We start from the raw sequence: 6,000 nt of genomic DNA on the forward strand, positions 1-6,000 counted from the left end.
CTGTGGATGAAATGATTTTGGGCCTCATTACAAGGTTGGCGGTATTCAGACCGCCAGCCCCGCAGTGGCAGTCAGGACCACCACTGCTGTGGTGGCTGACCGTCACATAAACACCATGGCGGTGAGACAGCCCAGGTTCCGCCAGCACCCCCCGGATCCATGATCCCTACGGCCTGGCGGTGGTGGAGATCGTAGTCCTCCTGGGCAGCACTACATGCAGCGATGCTGTGCGGATTATGACCTCGTTCTCAGCCAGCCTTTTCATTGCGGTTTCACCGCCATGTAAAGGCTGTCGGAGAACTGCATTGCATGGGCAGTGCAAGGGTCCCCCTGCCCAGCAACCTCTCAATGTTCACTGTCTGCATTGCAGATTGTGAACATTGCGAGGGTGCTGGTGCACCCTGCAGGCTATAGCATTGCGGCCAGCATGATTACGAGGCAGAGACAATGCTGTAGCCTGTTTCCCGCTAGGCAGCAGACGGAAACCAAGGTTTCCGCCTGCCGCCCTGGCAGGAAACTCCTAATAGGTCCTGTGGAGTTGAGTAGCCCTTTATGGTATTTCATATGATATAGTCTGCTCAGCTGTTTACTGCACTGGGTTGTCCAAACTGAGATTTTGTGTATAGTTGTGGTCCTGAGTTGGAAAGGTTAGACAGAGAAAGAGAGAGAGAGAGAGAGAGAGAGGAGGTGGAGAGCTCTGCTAGGATGGGCACTTTTATTAACATCCTATAGCTGAGTGTCTTTGAAATGTAAGGAGGTAGTCAGATTGTATAGATATTTAGGACCTGCAGTGGTGGACTATATTAAAGTTCTCTAAATTGTCCATCAATGTGCAACAGGGTTTTGTCAATGCCTGTTCATTTGGTGATGGCTGTTTGTTGGCTGAACAGTGCTGATGATGGACAATCCTCATAGCAGATATGTATTATGTGAAGTTAAGATGTATAAGTTACAATTTGTCCCTGACTGCTGCTCATTATGGTTTTAGCATTATTGTAGGTCAAAACTGGTATATATGAAGTACATAACTATATAATGCCACAGCGAACCATTGATCAGCCCTTCTTACCTTACCTGCATGTTGAAAGCAGTTTGCTTGTAGAGTTGTTTACAATTCACGGGTTGTATGCAGAGAATTGTACTGGAGGTGCAACTGTTTTCTGGACTGTGCTGCTGGAATGTGGGTGGTGCAGTTATCTAGAAAATAACAATGTTTTCAACTGTCCTCAGAAGTGTATATGCTCCCGGGTGCATCAAATGCCTGCTGACAGTGAATTTCACAGCTTGGCAGCTTGTACTGAAAAAGCAGTGCCTCCTACAGATTTCTTATGGTGATTTAGTAGATGGCACAATAGGTGTTGCAATCACCTAGTGGTATTTAATTTACAGGCCCTGGGTAAACCATGGACCATATATTAGGGACTTATTAGCAAGGTAAATATGTCCATTACCGTTATGCCAAATCAGCCATGTTAAAAGGGGGAGCACAGACACTTTGCTACAGGTTATCAATGGTAATGTGCACATAGTTCTAGAGCAAGTAAAAACTGATAGGGGACAAATCTTGGGGTACACCATGAACAAGATGGTCAATTCCTAGAGTTGGTTGCATTATGTTGTAGAACATTAGCCACATCTTCAATTATGGCCTAAGTTATGTTATATGTACTTGTAAAATGTGCATCTCACCTGGGAGGGTATCCAGTCCCTGATGCGAAGGGGGAGGTGCTCCATTGGATAAAACCTATTTGAAGAGCCAAGTTTACATTTGTTTCCAGAATTCCAGGACTGAGCTGGTGGCATTAATGTGAAGGAGGAGTTTGTTCCAAGCTTTAGGTGCCAGGTATGAGAAAGCATTGCCACCTCCTCTGGATCTTCACACATGGGAGAAGGCTGCGAGTTGAATGTTGGCTGACCTTAGGTGACAGGTGGGGATATGAAAGCTCATGCAGCTGTTTAAGTAAGTGAGACCTAGGTTGCGTAGTGCTTTCTGTGTGTCTCTGAGTAGCTTGAATAGCAGTTGTGGTTGGGGAGCCAGTAGAGGTCTTTTGGAATAAGTGGATATGTGGGTGCGAAATGGGAGGTTGAATGTTAGTCTTGCAGCTATGTTCTGAGCAATTTTGAAGCCATTTGGTGAGTTGAAAAGAGATTCCAACATAGAGTGTGTTTCCGTAGTCTAGCTTGCTGGTGACAAGTGCCTTAGTGATAGTTCAGTGGGTGCTGAGACGAAGCCACCTGAAAATTTCCAAGGATCTTGGGGGTATGGAAGCAAGAAGCGATAACTGAGTTGACTTAGCTGGTCATTAATAGTTGGCTGTCGATTACGATCCGCGGGTTGCTGACTTGGGTGGACAGCATGGGGTGGGTCCCACTTTAGATGCCTACCAGCCTGAGGACCAGAGTGTTGTCCCGAAGAGTACCATCTCCGTCTTCTCCAAGTTGAGCTTTAGGTAGTTGGATTTCATGAAGAGGGTGACTTCTGACATTCACTCTATAAATATTGCTTATGTACTGGAGGTGTCCTTGGAAAGGGAGAGGATGGGCAACCTCCCCACCCACTCAGCAGGACACACCCTCAACCCTGTCTTCTCCGCCGGAAACCACATCTCCTTCTCACAAACTTCCGAACTCCACTGGACCAATCACCTCTGCGTCCACTTCTCCTTCACCAAGAATGTCGAACAGCACCACGTTACTCTGTCCCCGTGCAGGAACTGGACCAAGGTTACCGAAGCCTAGCTCACCACTGTGCTTCACCACTCCCCACCACCAGACAACGTGGATGCCAACGCTTCGGCCCACAACCTCCACCAATGGATCATCGACTGCTCCAACACCTTAGCCTCCATAAGGAAACCTGCCAGCAATCAACACCACAGGAGACCAAGTTGGTTCTCCCCCGACCTCCTCGAATCCAAGAGCACATGCAGATGACTCGAGAGAAAGTGGAGATGCAGTAAGAGCTCAAAAGACCACAAAATCTTCTAAGACACTGTCACATCACACCACTGGCCCATCAGATCGACCAGAAAATCAGCCATTCAGGAGAGAATCAGCTCGAACACACGCACACCAGCAAAGAACATTTAACCGAAGTCAAGGAATTAGCAAAACCCGACACGGATACCACAGACATCCCACCCCCCCAAGACCTCTGCAACAGCCTCATCACCTTCTTCCACTGGAAAATTCAGGACATCTACGAATGATATGAAAGAAAAGAAGCCACTCCCCCCACCCCCTAGCACCACCACGGATGCCTATCACTAACTGATCGCGGAGCACTGGACCCTCCTCACCCCCGAAGACACCCTCAAGCTCATGAATACCACCCACTCTGGGGCACCATCGGTCCATTGCCCCCACCACATCTTCAATCAAGCCGGCGCCCGAGCTATGCCATACCATCAACTGCTCCATTGAACCCACCACCTTCTCCGACACCTGGAAACATGCAGAGATAAACTCCTTCCTAAAGAAACCTTCCACAGAACCAACGGAACTGAAAAACTACAGACCCATCTCACTGCTTTGTTTTCCAGCCAAGGTAATCAAAAAAGTGATCAATGCACAGCTCACCAAGTACATCAGAGCCAACCACATCCTCTAACCCTCCAAATCCGGATTAAGGAGCATCCACAGCACCAAATCTGCACTCCTTTCAGCCACGAATGCCATCCGCACCCTGCTGGATTGCAGCAAGCCAGCAAGGCCTTCATCCTCCTGGACCTTTCTGCCACCTTCAACACTGTCTCCTACACCACCCTGTGCACCAGACTACACGATGCCAGCATCCACAGCAAAGCCCTGGAATAGATCCGCTCTTTCCTCACCGCCCAAACTTAAGAGTCAGGCTCCCACTCTCCAGCTTGAAGCCAATGGAAACCAGATGCAGAGTTCCCCAAAGCTCTTCACTGAGCGCCCCCCTTCAACATCTACATGCCCGCTCGCCGAGATTGCCAGACATCACGGGCTCAACATTGTCTCATACAACACACAACTCATTCTCTCCCTCACCAATGAACAATTAACAGCCAAAAAGAACTTTCACAATGCAATGAAGGCAGTTGCCGATTGGATGAGGGACAGGTGCCTCCAGCTCAATGCCGACAAGATGGAGATCCTCAGCCTGGCCCCCGCTACTTCCACCTGGGATGACTCCTGGTGGCCCAGTATTCTTGGAACTGCCCCACCTCGGACTGACCAAGCCCGCAACCTCTGCTTTATTCTCAACTTTCCACCCTCCATTGCCCACCAAGTCAATTCAGTCTCCTCATCACGCTTCCACGCCCTTCACCTGCTCCAGAAGATCTTCAAGTGGATCCCCATTGATGAAAGAAGAACAGTCACCCAGGCACTCGTCAGCAGTAAACTCGACTACGGCAATGCACTCTATTCCAGAATCAACAAAAAACTCCAATCAAGACTCCAGAGAATACAGAACGCTGCAGCCAGACTTATCCTGGACATCCCCTGCCACATCTCCACCCACCTGAGACCTACATTGGCTCCCGTCAACAAACGCTTTACATTCAAACTCCTGACCCAAGCATAGAAAGCCTTCCACAACATCGGACCTGCTTACCTCAACCACCACCTCTCCTTCTGCACTCCCTCCAGACAACTCCACTCAGAACAACTGGCCCTCACTACCATCCCCAGGATCCTGAAGATCACAGCTAGAGGAAGATCCTTCTCCTACCTCACTGCGCAGACCTGGAACATGATGCCACTTCACCTCAGGCAGTCTCCATTGCTGGCTCAGTTCAGGAAGGATCTCAAGACCTGGCTCTCCTATTGACCCGCTCCCCAAGCTAGCACCTTGAGACCCCCGGGTGATAAGCTGCACTTTATAAATGTTGATTGATTGATTGATTGAATGATTGATTGATTGCATGAGTTGTGTGTTGTTGGAGTATGAGATGATGTTGAGCCAATACATCCAGACAGTGTTGACAAGCGGGCCATGTAGATGTTAAAGAGTGTGGGGCTGAGTGATGGTCCTTGGGAGACTCCACAGATCAGCTGTCGGTGGTATAGGAGGATAGCCTAGACTGACTTTCTGCATGACTCCTGTGAGGAAGGAGCTTATCTATTGAAATGTCATTCCGTAAATTCCTGCCTTGTGAAGGGATACGATGATTATCAGATGGGTTACTGTATCAGAAGCACAGAGAGCTTGAGGAAGAGGTCTCTGCGGTTTAGCCTTGTTCATTAATGGTCTGAATGTTGTTGATGGTGGCAATGAGGGCAGTTTCAATGCTGTTGTGCATATCTGATGCCTGATTTGTATGGATACAGGAGGTAATTGCTTTGAGGTGGTTTGCTAGTCTCTTGTTGATGAGTTTCTCCAGGACCTTCACTGGGTAGAGTAGCATGGAGATAGGTCTGTGGTTAGCTAGTGTGATAGGGTCTGCTTAAGGTCTCGTCAGTAGCTGTAGGATGGTGGTGTGCTTCCAGGAGTCCAGGAAGGTTGCTATGGGTAGGGAGTAATTAAGGATTGGGGTGAGGGTGGCGTGGATGAGCTCAGGATCCTCAGGCAAAGGCAGAGTAAAAGACAAAAGTCTAATGGGACTTCTGAGTGGATGGAGCAGATGTCAGTTTTCGAGAGTGCTAGCATTGTTTTGAGGCACATGCTAACCCCATTGGGATGCAAAGTAGCTTAACTGTGGATTTTGTTTAGATTTGGGGGATTATGAATGCACTTTCTGGCAACATGATGTCACTTGTTAAACATTCTCTGAGTTTAGCTAACTCATTGCTTTTAACAGACATTAATTCAACTGAACTCTCCACCCACTCATTCATGTACTCACCCATACACTCATTCATGTACTCACCCATACACTCATTCTGTCACTTACCTATGTTGACACTTGCATAACCAGTAATCCTTCTACTCACAATCATTCGCATTTACTCATCTAACTACCTACTACGTTTACTTCTTATTAATCAAGCAAATATTTTGAACTTGTCTTGTGATTGTTTGCTTTTACT

Source organism: Pleurodeles waltl, chromosome 1_1, assembly GCF_031143425.1.
Source record: "Pleurodeles waltl isolate 20211129_DDA chromosome 1_1, aPleWal1.hap1.20221129, whole genome shotgun sequence".
Lineage (NCBI taxonomy): Eukaryota > Metazoa > Chordata > Amphibia > Caudata > Salamandridae > Pleurodeles > Pleurodeles waltl.